Source organism: Oncorhynchus kisutch, linkage group LG27 (genome assembly GCF_002021735.2).
Source record: "Oncorhynchus kisutch isolate 150728-3 linkage group LG27, Okis_V2, whole genome shotgun sequence".
Lineage (NCBI taxonomy): Eukaryota > Metazoa > Chordata > Actinopteri > Salmoniformes > Salmonidae > Oncorhynchus > Oncorhynchus kisutch.
This window is the reverse complement of record NC_034200.2, coordinates 21413977-21431123: the sequence shown is the minus strand read 5'-3', so window position 1 is coordinate 21431123 and position 17147 is coordinate 21413977. Positions and strand designations below refer to the sequence as shown.

The following is a 17147-nucleotide window of genomic DNA, read 5'->3' as shown; positions in this document are numbered from 1 at the left end:
TACCCCATTTCCGTTGTTTCCATTTGGGCTTCACAGTAGATTTCCCACCAGCCACCATCATTAATAATCACCTAGTATCCTATGAGTAATTACACAAGTACCTTGTCACTTACCCTAATCCCGCTGGGCACAGCACTGCCTAAACACAGCCCTTTTATGGGATAGCCATACAGGCCAGACATGGGTTTGGTGCCAGGAAATAGTATTGCACATGGGAGTGTGGATTAACTCTAAAAACACACTCTAATCCCCCCAAATGAATATTTCTCTCCACACTGAGAGGAAATGGTTGATGGTTTTGAGGAACAGAATTGTGAGTTATCTAAATAAAACATGATATGTCTGAAGTCATCAGCTGACTAGGACTGAAAAAAGAATAGAACTGGGTGGGTTTAAGTATTTCCGAGCATAAGTCTCCAATATACAGTTCCAGGCAAAAGTTTGGACACACCAACCAATTGCAGGGTTTTTCTTAATTTTTACTATTTTCTACATTGTAGAATAATGGTGAAGACATAAAAACTATGAAATAACACATGGAATCGCGTAGGAACTAAAAAATTATGAAACTAGTCCAAATTTATTTTATATTTGAGATTCTTCAAAGTAGCCACCCTTCGCCTTGATGACTTTGCACACTCTTTGTATTCTCTCAACCAGCTGAGGTAGTCACCTGGTTTGCATTTCAATTAACAAGTGTACATTGTTAAAAGTTAATTTGTGGAATATATTTCCTTTTTAATGTGTTTGAGCCAATCATTTGTCATGTGACAAGGTAGGGGTGGTATAAAGAGAGAGCCCTATTTGGTAAATGACCAAGTCCATATTATGGCAAGAACAGCTCAAATAAGCAAAGAGAAATGGCAGTCCATCAATACTTTAAGACATGAAGGTCAATCAATAAAAAATAAAAAAAGAACTTTGAAAGTTTCTTTAAGTGCAGTCGCAAAAACCATCAAGCGCTAGGATGAAACTGGCTCTCATGGGGACCGCCACACAAAAGGGAGACCCAGAGTTACCTCTGCTGCAGAGGAAAAGTTAATTAGAGTTACCTGCACTTCAGATTGAAGCCCAAATAAATGCTTCACAGAGTTCAAGTAACAGACACATCTCAACATCAACTGTTCAGTGGAGACTGCATGAATCAGGCCTTCATGGTCTAATTTCTGCAAAGAAACCACTACTAAAGGACACCAATAAGAAGAAGAGACTTGCTTGGGCCAAGAAACACCAGCAATGGACATTAGTCCAGTGGAAATCTGTCCTTTGGTATAATGAGTCCAAATTTGATATTTTTTGGTTCCAACCGCCGTGTCTTTGTGAGACTTAGAGTAGGTAAACAGATGATCTCCGCATGTGTGTTTCCCACCGTGAAGCATGGAGGAGGAGGTGTGATGTGTGGGGGTGCTTTGCTGGTGACACTGTCTGTGATTTAATTAGAATTCAAGGCACACTTAACCAGCATGGCTACTACAGCATTCTGCAGCTCTATGCTATCCCATCTGGTTTGTGCTTAGTGGGACTATCATTTGTTTTTCAATGACCCAACACACTTCCAGGTTGTGTAAGGGCTATTTGACCAACAAGGAGAGTGAAGGAGGAGATGAAGTGCTGCATCAGATAACCTGGCCTCCACAATCACCCGACCTCAACCCAATTGAGATGGTTTGGGATGAGTTGGACAACAGAGTGATGGAAAAGCAGCCAACAAGTGCTCAATATAGTGGGAAATCTTTCAAGACTATTGGAAAAGCATTCCAGGTGAAGCTGGTTGAGCGAATGCCAAGAGTGTGCAAAGTTGTCATCAAGGCAAAGGGTGGCTACTAAAATATATTTAGATTCATTTAACACTTTTTTCCCTCCATGATTCCATAAGGGTTATTTCATAGTTTTGATGTCTTCACTATTATTCTACAATGCAGAAAATAGTCAAAATAAAGAAAAAACCTTGAATGAGTAGGTGTGTCCAAACTTTTGACTGGTACTGTAGGTCTTGAACATATTGACTCATACTGTTTTACTTTAGGCTACACAGCAGAGGTATTATGGTAGAACTTTTCTGACATAATGTGATGCTCAGATATTGAGTAATGACAAAGAACATGCAAGCCAAACCAATTTGCTAGAATACAATTCATCTAAGATATTGTTCACATTTCCATCATCATGTGAAACATACATCTTGCCGTTTCAATCTTCCCCTATTAAGGTATAAATCACCCGGGACAGTCATGTTCAAATGAAATATGGTGTCTATGAGGGTTGTCAGAGGGACCAGAGGTTTGTGCCAGTCCTAATCACCCTCTGAGGGATGGAATAGATGACACTGTCATCCAGATCGAGACAACCTGTCAAATGTCACCCTTTAAGAGACACACCTACACTGCGCTGCAGTCAGTTTACATCAGTACCTTCATAGTAACACACTGTATCTCCTTAGTACAGAAACTCAAGACTTCAAGTACTGTGTTCACACAACACTGTACCAGAAAAAGTGAGTGAATAGTATGACTATTTTTTTACATTTTATTTGACCTTTATTTAACTAGGCAAGTCAGTTAAGAACAAATTCTTATTTTCAATGACGGCCTAGGAACAGTGGGTTAACTGCCTGTTCAGGGGCAGAACTATGTCCGCCCCACCACCTATACAGCGGCGGAATTATCTTCAGCAATTTCTCCCTACCTCCAGCGAGCTGTGTGCCTGCCGTGGTAGTCTTATCTTCATCTTGACCCCGCCTTTCCCTGAACCAAGCGGTGTGCTCATCAAGCCTCCACACTTTATTTCCCAGCAGTTGTGCTGTTGCCTGGCGGAGAAGTGAAACCGTTTTCAGTTATCTGAAATGCCACCATGTGGGCAGTGTACACCGGGGTCACCGTTGGTTACACCCTGATGCCTGGAACGAAGCGGCGCTGCGGTGATACTGAAATCCTGTTCCTAAGGATACAGTCAGGCTGAGAGGAAAGAAGGCAAATAACACACGGCTTTAACTGTGTAACACGTGCTAACATGATGAGGGACGGGGCAATATCAAGGCCGAGACACAACAAAGACAGAAGATTGCTTTAAAAGCAATATAGCTATAATTAAGATGATTATTTGAGAAAATTAAAAACAATACACTCACAGTAAAAGGACCAGTGTTCTTCAGCGCAAGGCTGACTGTTTGGTATTTTTGATGTTGCTGGGCAGACAGACAGTCACATAACTGTCACCTGGGGAGGGGAAACACATTGCAAATGGCATTGGCTTCATGGTCTTCCTTTCCTGTTGCACCCAAGTCCTGTTGATGGACAAGTTTACATTTCATTTTGTTATATTCATGACTGAGAATAAAACATGATGACTGAAAACAGCATATTAAACAGTGGGTCTTTATGCTGCAATATACTACTAGTGACATATTTTAGGCATTTATGGGTAATTTACATTTCCTTTATGAAACTTGAATCTTTTACATCTTTTACATTTACAGAAATCAGGAAGACAGAGAAAAGGTTTGGCTAGTATACAGATGACTCTCGTGTGTGCTTCCAAAAGCATACACAAGCTTAGAGACAAGGCATAACCTCAACAAGCAAGTGGTGGTCACAAGCATGAAATATCAATGGCCGGATGTTGAACCTTATTTTCTTATCCCAATGTCCTCGTCTAGTTTTTGTTCTGTCCATTCTCATCATCTTGGAATGTGAAAATCCTCCTAGAGATCCATCTGGGAAGTGAATGAGAAAATTCAGGGGAGCTGGAGCCTTGGGCATTGAGGCGCAATAATGCGTTTGATTTATATTGCTCTTATGACAGCAGATTTATAGCAGGGGCCACTTTATAAGTGCCTGCCACTGGCAATAAGTATTGAGTAGTACAGAAAATAGGGAGTATTTGATTTATTCATTAGAAATGTATTATGTTGGGTGCGGGTGAATATTTCACCCCATCACTAACATCTGATTTCATAAAACAATAACAAGAAACACATCTAAAGATGTGGTTTGAGAAGTTATATTCTTGTGGCTAGTGATTCCGCTGAAAAGGCAGCGTGCGAAATTCAAATTTTTTTTTTGAAATATGTAACTTTCATACATTAACAAGTGCAATATACCAAATGAAAGATTAACAAGAATTGTATCTACCTATCGTGTCTGATTTCAAAAAGGCTTTACAGCGAAAGCACACCATATGATTATGTTAGGTCAGAGCCTAGTCACAAAAACACACAGCCAGTTTCCAGCCAAAGAGAGGAGTCACAAAAATTAATCACTAACCTTTGATGATCTTCATCAGATGACACTCATAGGACTTCATGTTACACAATCATTTATGGTTTGTTCGATAAAATCTCAGTTTACATTGGCACGTTACGTTCAGTAATGTTTTGCTTCCAAAACATCCAGTGATTTTGCAGAGAGCCACATCAATTTACAGAAATAGTCATCATAAACTTTAATATAAGATACAAGTGTTATGCACAGAATTAGAGATATACTTCTCCTTAATGCAACCGCTGTGTCAGATTTCAAAAAAACTTTACGGAAAAAGCAAACCATGCAATAATCTGAGTACTGCGCTCAGACAACAAATCAAGCCATACAGATATCCGCCATGTTGGAGTCAACAGAAGTCAGAAATAGCATTATAAATATTCACTAACCTTTGATGATCTTCATCAGAATGCACTCCAAGGAATCCCAGTTCCACAATAAATGTTTGTTCAATGAAGTCCATCATTTATGTCCAAATATCTCCTTCTGGTTAACGTGTTTAGCCCAGTAATCAAAATGCTCAATGCGCGATCGCTTAGTTCAGACGAAAAGTCAAAAAAGTTATATCACAGTTCGTAGAAACATGTCAAATGGATTATAGAATCAATCTTTAGGATGTTTTTATCATAAATCTTCAATAATGTTCCAACTGGAGAATTCCTTTGTCTTCAGAAATGCAATGGAACTCAAGCTAACTCTCACGTGAACGTGCGTGACCAGCTCGTGGCACTCTGACAGACCACTGACTCAATCCCCTTTCATCCCCCCCTCCTTCACAGTAGAAGCATCAAACAAGGTTCTAAAGACTGTTGACATCTCATGGAAGCCTTATGAGGTGCAAGTTAACCCCATAGACACTGTATATTTGATAGGCAAAGCGTTGAAAACTACAAACCTCAGATTTCCCACTTCCTAGTTGGATTTTTCGCAGGTTTTCGCATGCCATATGAGTTCTGTTATACTCTCAGACATCTTTTCTGTCAGTTTTAGAAAGGTCAGAGTGTTTTCTATCCAAATCTACTAATAACATGCATATATTAGCAACTAGGACTTAGTAGCAGGCAGTTTACTCTGGGCACGCTTTTCATCCAAACGTGAAAATGCTGACCCCTATCCCAAACAGGTTTAACACATCATTTAACATAAAAATATATTATGGAAACATAAGATAAATATAGAAAATGTGAACACTTTTTTTCCTTCATGCACATTTATGCTCATGAATATAGAGCAAATATATAATGAGAATGCACACCATCAAATATCTCACAAATTATTAATTACTGCAAACGTAAGGACTTATGTGAGGTAATGAGGTGAATATAGAATGAGAAATGGTGACAGTAGGATATTTGATATGATGAGGGCCACAGGACAACAGCCTGTCATGGCGACATGGGAGGCCAGGAAACCAACCCTCTAGAGACTTTCTCTCTCTGCTGAGAGGAAAGAGGGGGAAGAGGGTGAGAGGGAAGGTGTGTGATGCAAATGTGTTGAGACCGGCAGCAGATCTCTCAGTTACACCAACCTCTGGGGTTGAATTTCAACAGGTAGACTGACAGAGATAGGAGAGGATGGAAACGTAAAGGATTCACAATGCCTGTGACAAATCACAGGTGGAGGCATATTGCTTACGATAGATGCTTGATTTAGTAGCTTAACCCACTCATGGCACAGCAGCCTCCCATCTGGTGTTTATAGGAGCGCTTTTAAATTAGCTTTAAAATAGTTTGTCACCTCTCCTTAACAAAATCACTATGACTCAGAAGAACACAACTCTATAATGAACACCTCTAACCTGGCTATCACCAAAATAGCATACCCAAAATGTATTTCACCCCAGCTTGCTGTTCTAATTAAATAAACAGTTTTCATGTGTTTTGATTTCGGGCCTTATCTCTGAAGACCAGCTGTGAGGTGAGCACTTATCTATACTCCCCACATCTCACAGGGAAGATAAGTGATATATGCTTCACGCTTGCATGTATTCAGATGTGGGATGGACCAGACAGCATGAATAACCAAGCAGTTTCCTGACACATTGTTATTGCCAAGAGGGTGGAACAGCGAGGTACATGTTATCACCTTTCTGACTCCACGTTGGACTCCCCCTGATACCCCCACAGAGTATTTCACTATCTCTCCTCTATCTATCTCTCCTTATCCCACCCCCACCACCCCTCTCTCATTCCCTTTCAACAGTTTGTAGACCTTTTTCACTTGTGGCACTGCCCAAAGGCAGTTCTGTTTTACCATCTCAATTTTGGTGTTGGGACAACAACAACAAAACACTCTGTCCGTTCTGATTCCAAGGAACAAGATGCATGATATGGAAGAAAACATCCCAATCCAAACAGAAAAAACGAAGCCAGCGTCATGACAGCTCCACTGACTGACTGGATACACAAACTTGAAAGATGGAACTGATGGTGACACGCTATGAAACATTTATTTGAGTGGAATGGTCTGGAAAATAATGTGACACTGTGTCCAGCTGTTGCCACTGCCATGGCGACATGGGAGGCTCCAGGACCAATCTCCTCAGTCTCCAGCGATCCTGACAAGGTCTGTGTGGCTGCTCCCTCTCCCACACCTGTATGATGACTAACTTGGATAATTTAAAACACAATACACACGCACATGTGGGTAATGCATTTAAAGTCATCGAGGATATTGTGGTTCTCAAAAAATGTACAAACATAACATAGTAGGCCCTAGGTTACTAGGCATATTTGGGTAAGATATAAGTTATAATAATAATTCATATATTTTTGAACTTGTATAGAGCTTTTCAAGGAATCTCAAAGCGCATAAAAAGTTTACAATGATGGAGATTGAAAGTCTCTGTGGTCTTGTAATGAAGTCCAGGAAGTTTAAGCTGGAAAGTCAGTGTATGTTCAGTGGAGGGGGCATCGATGGGACAGCCAAGCAGAATAGACCGTCTGAAAAAACATACCAGGAGCTCTTCAACAGCGCACCACACCTGCTTCTCTGAATGGTCAGTCACTCCATCGGAGCCGCTTCTCTGGTACTTTTCCTCCATTGCCAGGAATGTAGCATCCACCTGGCTGATGCCATGGCTGTTGTAAAGAGCATGAAAAGCCAACACATCTTGGCAGTGGTTAGGATCATTCCCTGAACAGTCCCTGAACTTCCTCTGGACACATCATGCAGTCTTTAGTGTAATACTTTCAAACAGATTATTTGAATCCAAACAGCTAGCTAGCTATCAAGCCAAAATATTTTCCACTTTTCATCACGATCCTGCAACTCTGAGTCAAGACCAAAGGATATAGTGATCAAACAATAGAGCAGCCCACCCCCCCCCCAAAAAAAAATGAATGAAAAAATAATAACAATGATGTACAATATTTACAGAGCTCTCTGCCTAGGCTACCTCACACCGCCATGGCAACCACATAACCCAGATATGTATAACCATCCAACATCAAAGAGAGAGAAAGTGGCCAATACCCAGGGTACCCAATACCCCAAACTCCAGGGCCTGATTGGTATCACAGTTTTGCCCCAGCTCCAGCTAACACACCTGACTCCAATAATCACCTAATCATGATCTTCAGTTTAGAATGCAATTTGATTCATCAGCTGTGTTTGCTAGGGATGGAGAAAAAGCGCGACACCAATCAAACCCTTGAGGACTGGAGTTGCCCACCCCTGGTCTAGAGCAATGGAGATGTAATTAAAGAATGATTCTGGGGTGACTGTAACTGTGCTGCATTCGTAAAGTCATCAGTTATCCTGCGCTCTGGCACACTCAGACGAGTGCTTTGAAGAAGATTATGGCATAGGGTTTCACACAAGTGTGTTAATTTAATGTAGACGCAGCGAGTCAGATAACAAGTGCAGTGTGAGTTTAATGATAACGAACATGGAACTAATACAAAACACAAGAATCGTCTAACAAGGAAACTATGAGAAACAAAATTCCCTGGTCTGATGAAACCTAGATTGAACACTTTGAACGGAATGGAAGTATCACGTCTGGAGGAAACCTGGCACCATCCTTACGATGAAGCATGGTGGTGACATCATCATGCTTTGGGGAAAATCTTCAGCGGCAGGAACTGGGAGACTAGTCAGGATCGAAGCAAAGATGAACGGAGCAAAGTACAGAGAGATCTTTGATGAAAACCTGCTCCAAAGCGCTCAGAACCTCAGACTGGGGCGATGGTTCACTTCCCAACAGGACAACAACCCTAACCACATAGCCAAGACAATGCAGGAGTGGCTTCAGGACAAGTCTCTGAATGTCCTTGAGTGGCTCACCCAGAGCCCGGACTTGAACCTGATCGAACTTCTCTGGAGAGACCGGAAAATAGCTGTGCAGGGACTCTCCCCATCAAACCTGACAGATCTTGAGAGGATCTGCAGAGAAGAATGGGAGGAAACATAAACAATACTACCTGATGACTGACAGAACAGAGGGCTAGATAAATGGTAATTAATCAAGGTAGTAATGAAGTCCAGGTGTGACTGATGATGAGGTGCATGTGTGCGTAATAATGGTTGCGAGGTGAGCGTAATGATGGGTTGCCAAGAACGGTGGTTAGTACACTGATGACGTTGACTGCCGGAGCGGGAATAAACGTGATATTTAAAATCCATTTAATCAGTTTTATTTCGAAATTCTCTAATTATGAGTCCTGTTGTCTTATTTTAACTATTTAAATCAATTATGGGGGGATGGTTTTGCACATGTCACCATAATATCTGCACTGAGGAGATTTCATGTAATGTTCCTCTTTTAAACTCACCTGCACATTCATTGTATTTGTTATTTCTTTGTTATTCCTTTATCATACAATCCAATATGTACAATTGCACTGAATATTATTTGAATAATGCAAGATTTGAAATCCAAGCAGTCTTTAAAATGACGTTCAGGAGCAAAAGGTTTTCAATAGATGTTTTTAATTCATTTAAATAACACCAGAATATTATATAAAATAACAATTACTTGACTAATTCATTTCTGTGTAACATTGATGTGGGAACTTTACTGTCCTGCTAATGTGCCTGGACATTGTGGGCAAAACTGACGAGAAAAACAGCATAACTGATCCAAATGGCTGCCCAATTAGGCAGGCTATATGCAGTTATTTTGAAATTAACATACAGTGCCTTTGGAAAGTATTCAAACCCCTTGACTTTTTCCACATTTTGTTACATTACAGCCTTATTAAAAAAGGAATAATAATAAAACAATCTTAAGCAATCAACACACAATACCCCATAATGACAATGCAAAAACTGTTTTTTAGAAATGTATGCAAATGTATTACAATCAAAAGACAGAACTCCTTTATTTACATAAGTATTCAGACACTTTTTTAAGTACTTTTTTTTTTATCTTTAAGGGGGAAGATCAACTTTAATATTGCAGATATATTGTAGCTTCCATCATTGAAATTGTCTGCATCACTTCCAATCCACTGTAATTGTTTTTGGAAATATATGCAAATGCATACACATATAAATACATACAGTTAATGTCGGAAGTTTACATACACTTAGGTTGGAGTCATTTAAACTTGTTTTTCAACCACTTCACAAATTCCTTGTCCTAACCGACTTGTCAAAACTATAGTTTTTTAACACCTACTTTGTGAATGATACAGTCATTTTCCAACAATTGTTTACAGACAGATAATTTAACTTATAATTCACTGTATCACAATTCCAGTGGGTCAGAAGTTTACATACACTAAGTTGACTGTGCCTTTAAACAGCTTGGGAGATTCCAGAAATGATGTCATGGCTTTAGAAGCTTCTGATAGGTTAATTGACATAATTTGAGTAAATTGGAGGTGTACCTGTGGATGTGTTTCAAGACCTACCTTCAAACTCAGTGCCTCTTTGCTTGACATCATGGAAAAATCAAAAGAAATCAGCCAAGACCTCAGAAAATAAATTGTAGACGTCCACAAGTCTGGTTCATCCATGGGTGCAATTTCCAAATGCCTGAAGCTACCACGTTCATCTGTGCAAACAATAGTACGCAAGTATAAACACCATGGGACCACGCAGCCGTCATACCGCTCAGGAAGGAGACGCGTTCTGTGTACTAGAGATGAGCGTACTTTGGTGCGAAAAGTGCAAATCAATCCCAGAACAACAGCAAAGGACCCTGTAAAGAGGCTGGAGGAAACAGGTACAAAAGTATCCATATCCACAATAAAACTAGTCCTATATCAAATTAACCTGAAAGGCCACTCAGCAAGGAAGAAGCCACTGCTCCAAAACTGCCATAAAAAAGCCAGACTACGGTTTGCAACTGCACATGGGGACAAAGATTGTATATTTTGGAGAAATTTCCTCTGGTCTGATGAAAAAAAAATAGAACTGTTTGGCCATAATGACTATCCTTATGTTTGGAAGAAAAAGGTGGAGCCTTGCTAAACAAAGAACACCATCTCAACTGTGAAGCACGGGGTGGCAACATCATGTTGTGGGGGTGCTTTGCTGCAGGAGGGACTGGTGCACTTCACAAAATAGATGACATCATGAGGATGGAGAATTATGTGGATATATTGAAGCAACATCTCAAGACATCAGTCAGGAAGTTAAAGCTTGGTCACAAATGGCTCTTCTAAATGGACAATGACCCCAAGCATACTTCCAAAGTTGTGGCAAAATCGCTTAAGTACAACAAAGTCCAGATATTGGAGTGGCCATCACAAAGCCCTGACCTCAAACCTAAAGAAAATGCGTGGGCAGAATTGAAAAAGCGTGTGTGAGTAAGGAGGCTTACACACCAGACTCCGTTACACCAGCACTGCCAGGAGGAATGGGCCAAAGTTCACCCAACGTATTGTGGGAAGCTTGTGGAAGGCTATCCAAAACATTTGACCCAAGTTAAACCATTTAAAGGCCTTGCTGCCAAATACTAATTGAGTGTATGTAAACTTCTGACCCACTGGGAATGTGATGAAAGAAATTAAAGCTGAAATAAATCATTCTCTCTACTATTATTCTGACATTTCACATTCTTAAAATAAAGTGGTGATCCTAACTGACCTAAGACAGGGAATTTTTACTAGGATTAAATGTCAGGATTTGTGAAAAGCTGAGTTTAAATGTATTTGGCTAAGGTGTATGTAAACTTCAGACTTCAACTTTACATATACATACACATATATTTATTACCCTACCACCCTTCCCCCAATTGGAGCAAACTAGTGGGCAACAGACCCTTCACTATGAGACTTGAAAATTTAGCTCAGGTGCATCCTGTTTCCCTTGATCGTCCTTGAGATGTTTCTACAAGTTGATTGAAGTACACCTGTGGTAAATTCAATTGCTTGGACATGATTTGGAAAGGCACACATCTGTCCGTACAAGGTCCCACAGTTGACAGTGCATATCAGAGCAAAAACCAAGCCATGAGGTCGAAGGAATAATCCGTAGATCTTCGAGACAGGATTGTGTGGAGGCACAGACCTGGGGAAGGGTACCAAAACATTTCTGCAGCATTGAAGGTCCGGTCCCCAAGAACAAAATGGCCTCCATCATTCTTAAACTGAAGAAGTTTAGAACCACCAAGTCTATTCCTTGAGCTGGCCGCCCAGCCAAACTGAGCAATCGGGGGAGAAGGGCCTTGGTCAGGGAGGTGACCGAGAACCCTATGGTGACTCTGACTCCAGCGCTCCAGAGTTCCTCTGTGGAGATGAAAGAACCTTCCAGAAGGACAACCATCTCTGCAGCACTCCACCAATCAGGCCAGACGGAAGCCACTCAGTAAAAGGCACAGGACTGCTCGCTTGGAGTTTACCAAAAGGCACCTAAAGATCTCTCAGACTATGAGAAACAAAATTCCCTGGTCTGATGAAAACTAGATTGAACACTTTGAACGGAATGGAAGTATCACGTCTGGAGGAAACCTGGCACCATCCTTACGATGAAGCATGGTGGTGACATCATCATGCTTTGGGGAAAATCTTCAGCGGCAGGAACTGGGAGACTAGTCAGGATCGAAGCAAAGATGAACGGAGCAAAGTACAGAGAGATCTTTGATGAAAACCTGCTCCAAAGCGCTCAGAACCTCAGACTGGGGTGATGGTTCACTTCCCAACAGGACAAAAACCCTAACCACATAGCCAAGACAATGCAGGAGTGGCTTCAGGACAAGTCTCTGAATGTCCTTGAGTGGCTCACCCAGAGCCCGGACCTGAACCTGATCGAACTTCTCTGGAGAGACCGGAAAATAGCTGTGCAGCGACTCTCCCCATCAAACCTGACAGATCTTGAGAGGATCTGCAGAGAAGAATGGGAGAAACTCCCAAAATATAGGTGTGCCAAACTTGTTGTAGCGTGATACCCAAGAAGACTCAAGGATGTAATCGCTATCAAAGGTGATTCAACAAAGTACTGAGTAAAGGTTCTGAATACTTATGTAAATGTGATATTTCAGTTTATTTTTAATACATTTGCAACATTTCTATGAACCTATTTTTGCTTTGTCATTATGGGGTATCGTGTGTTGATTGAGAAATATTTGATCCATTTTAGAATATGGCTGTAATTTAAATGTTTAAAAAGTAAAGAGGTCTGAATACTTTCCGAAAGCACTGTATGAGTGGCATGCAAATGTCCCTTTCTGGACCTTCTAAACTGTCAAGAATAGACCCAAACTTATCCAAATAATTGAATAATCAGTCTTAGGCTGTTGTCCTATGCAGTTATTTCGTCATGAGACAAAACAGGAGATGTGAGCAGTTATTCAAATTATCCTACATCACATCAGTTTACAGCCTATGGACAATACTTGTGTATTCACTTAACAACTATAATACATTCCTCATTGCACTGTACTGTTGTAGCCCAGGGTTAATAATAATTATTCCACATCCAGTGTTCAGAAAAGTGAATTGGCATTAGGCACATGTACAGTACCTTCAGAAAGTATTCACACCCCTGGACTTTTTCCACATTTTGTTGTATTACAGCCTACATTTAAAATGTATTACATTTAGATTTTGTGTCACTGGCCTACACACAATACCCCATACTGTCAAAGTGGAATTATGTTTTTAGAAATGTTTACAAATTAATTCAAAATGAAAAGCTGAAATGTCTTGAGTCAATAAGTATTCAACCCCTTTGTTATGGCAAGCCTAAATGAGTTCAGGAGTAGAAAAGTGCTTTACAAGACACATAAGAAGTTGCATGGACTCACCCTGGACTCACCCTGTGTACAATAATGTGTTTAACTTTTTAATTTTTTTTAATGACTACCTCACACAAACAATTATCTGTAAGGTGTCTCATTCGAGCAGTGCATTTCAAAACCAGATTCAACCACAAAGACTAGAGAGGTTTTCCAATGACTCACAAAGAAGCAGACATTGAATATCCCTTTGAGCATGGTGAAGTTATTAATTACACTTTGGATGGTGTATCAATGCACGTAGTCACTACAAAGATACATGCGTCCTTCCTAACTCAGTTGCCGGAGAGGAAGGATACTGCTCATTGATTTCACCATGAGGCCAATGGTGACTTTAAAATAGTTACAGAGCTTAATGGCTGTGATAGGAGAAAACTGAGGATGGATCAACAACATTGTAGTTACTCCACAATACTAAACTAATTGACAGCTTGAAAAGAAGGAAACCTGTATAGAATCAAAATATTTCAAAACATGCATCCTTTTTTCAACAAGGCACTAAAGTAATACTGCAAAAAATGTGGCAAAGCAATTCACATTTGGTCATGAATATAACGTCTTATGTTTGGGGCAAATCCAATAGAACACATTACTCAATACCATAGTGGTGGCTGCATCATGTTATGGGTATGATTGTTAAGTTAAGCACTGGATACATTTTCAGGATAAAAAATAAATGGAGCTAAGCACAGGCAACATCTTAGAGGAAAACTTGGTTTAGTCTGCTTATTCCACCAGACACTGGGAGAAGAATTTTTTCCGTTTTTTTTATTTTTTGGATTTACAGATAATATGATTAAATATGAGTTGATGTAACACAAATATTAACACAAATGTGTTGTTTATTATATATTCATATTAACCTGGACTTAGTTTAATTGTGTACATTTGAATAGCTTATTCACGTTTTTTTTTACTCAAAAATATAGGACACCTACTCAATATTTTTACTTGTAAATTGTTGCCTTAATTGTATAAAAGTAGATTCAACACCCAATTATTTACAGGGTATACAGTAAGGTATTTCCTCTCACATGGACAGTCCTCTCTCTTATCTATATCCTCTTATCATGGCCATCTTCATTTAGATTAAGGAAGGACATATAGTAATTGTCATAGCCACAGAAAGTAGGGGTGCTGAGGGTGTAATACAAAAAATATATATATAATCCCACAAAAGTAATGCACTGGGCTTTTACTAGTCCTGTATTAGATTCAACATTTTTAAAAGTTCTAAACAAAGCCATTACTCCGCAGCATATCCTCCACGGCGACTAAATGGCTAGCACAAACTCATTAGAATCAGCTGAGAATTGGATTCCCATAGCCTGGAATGCATAAATAAATATTTCAATGCAGGTAAATCCTACTAGATTTGCCAGACAATATAATATGGTAAATACATAATTTATCATTTCCAGCACCCTAAGCAAAAAAAATCAATCAATTGTAATTGCTGGAGTCAGGAAAACTGTAATAGAGAAGACTATTTTGTGTCAAGGATGCTGCCATAAGAGATAAAATGTGTGGTTGGACCTCTTCATTTTGTCATTTAACATGGCATGGTGGTGGATAGCGTGGTAGTCGGATGCTATCAATTAATGAGATGTCAACAAGCATTTGGTGTTGCATTATTCACGCCAGCTCTGTGATACATACTAAGACCTCTTCTGGGTGGATTTCCTCAACAAACCTAAAGCTGAACAATTTCTGAGCCTATCTGTAGACTTATTTAAAAAAAGATACAGTAGAGCAACCCAACCACACAGACTATAAGTCTGTCTAAAGGATTGTGATTCAGGCAATGAGCCTTTCGGTGTGGGAGGATGAAGAACAGAATGAATCCATCACTGCACTGCACACTCTTAGAAAAAAAGGGTTGCAAAAGAGTGTGTGTGTGGGGTCCAACATTTCTCATATAGAGACGTACTTCAGTTAATTCCATGTAAGTATAGGGACATTGAGTTATTTCTGTGTTGAATATCCTTGACATTACTTTATTGTCAATAGGCTATTCAGCCTTAAGACCTTCATTTTTAACTTTGTGGGTAGGACGTTTAACTAGAGGTACCCTCTGCACCTCTGTCTTTTTTATGGACTACTCCTAACAATGCTTAATTGTGCTTGATAAACTATTTGGAAAAGAAGAATGTAACCAGGGATTTATGACGTGACAAAGATAAGCAGTCCAATTCCTCCCACAGTGACGATTCACATCTGACAAAAGAAACAATACAGACCTTTTATGAGTTGCTTGCTCTTTTATTTCATAGTGGCTATTCAGTTTGACACTTGAGAAAAAACACTATCATTGACAATTGTTGCTCTGTGGAGAGTCGTTGGCTGAATGATGTCACTCGTAGTCCTCCCGTGAGGAACATTCCTTGTTCCATTCTGAACCTCAGATTCTAATTAGAACCATCACTTAGGTCAATATCTGCTCCAGGAAGAATGTTTTTTTTTATCCTGCTGAGAATTTTTTTTCAGAGAAAGATAATACTTTAGTTCGAATTGCCGTAGAATAAACATCACGTGCTAAATCACTATGTCTTGAAATTCTTGATATATATTTAACAATATTTTCATACTCGTATTCAAATACAGAAAAATATGATTTATATTCATTTTTATCTGGCAGACGCTCTTCTCTTTGATTCTAACTGCTCCTCTAAATGCACTTACTGGTGACAAAACGCAGCCATCAAAGTTATCCATCTGTCTGCTTGACCTGATGATGTTTTTGACGCTCAACCTTGTGGACATTTGCAGAGCAAAGCACAGTTTGGAGGAGCTGACAGCTGACAGGCCTGCAGGCCGCCAAGTGATGTTCCCTGGCAGAGAAACCCTCTGTTCAGTCCTCAGCGTCTCTCTCTCTAGAACTTCCTTCCAATGACTTTCCATATACCCTCTGACCATTAAATGTATTTTTTATTTATACATTTACTTAATTTGTGCCCCTGGCCTGACCACTGGCCTAAACACTTTTCATTTTACTTTTGTCATTTGTGTCCCTGAGATGAGTCATACCTGGGGCAAACTTAGTGCTTAAATGATTCCTGTCTGTTTCATCCTCCTCATCGGTAGTCTTGCAACCCTCTACATACAAACTCACGCTCATACTCAATGCTTATAGTTACCAACAAATAGCACAAACACAGCACAAATACAAGATACATAGTAACCAAAAACGATCAACTTAAAAGGGTAGGTTGCACGATATACTGTATTTCCACAAATCTAACAACGAAGATTGATGATATACTAAACGGTCTACTACGATGATAAAGGTTTACCTTGATTTCGTGTAACAGTACGAGAAGTGCTGAGCTGCTAATAAGTGTTGTGTTTCAAGGATGCTAGTGGTTAGCTAGTGAGTATAAGCCAGGGGTGTAAAAGGGGAAATGTTGGAAGCCTACGAGCTGACTAAGTGATTTTTGTTTTAGCTGACACAGGATAAAGAAATCACAGGAAATGGTCAGATGATAAGTTAGCTTTATTCAGAGTGCCACATTTTTTTTCTAAAACAATAGGAGGACTCTGTATGATGTGGGTCTTCACCGTCTTATGTGGACAATGGCTTCACTCCTGTTCGTGTAGAGCTCCGCTATACGTCACTTTTCCGAACGCTTTTCTGACATGACTTCGGTTAAATTTGGATAAAATATACAGTTCTCCCACAATACAAATGCAAAGTAATATGT

At 39.8% G+C, this 17147-nt stretch overlaps 1 long non-coding RNA gene across 1 annotated transcript; it reads right to left on the bottom strand.

Annotated features, from left to right (window-relative positions):
* Positions 1–15693: 15693 nt before the first annotated feature.
* LOC109871633 (uncharacterized) lies at positions 15694–16831 on the bottom strand. Its single transcript, XR_002252322.2, has 3 exons — positions 16740–16831; positions 16129–16277; positions 15694–15915 (listed from the first exon to the last, which is right to left on the bottom strand). It is a non-coding gene; the product is annotated as an uncharacterized LOC109871633 (long non-coding RNA).
* Positions 16832–17147: the final 316 nt, after the last annotated feature.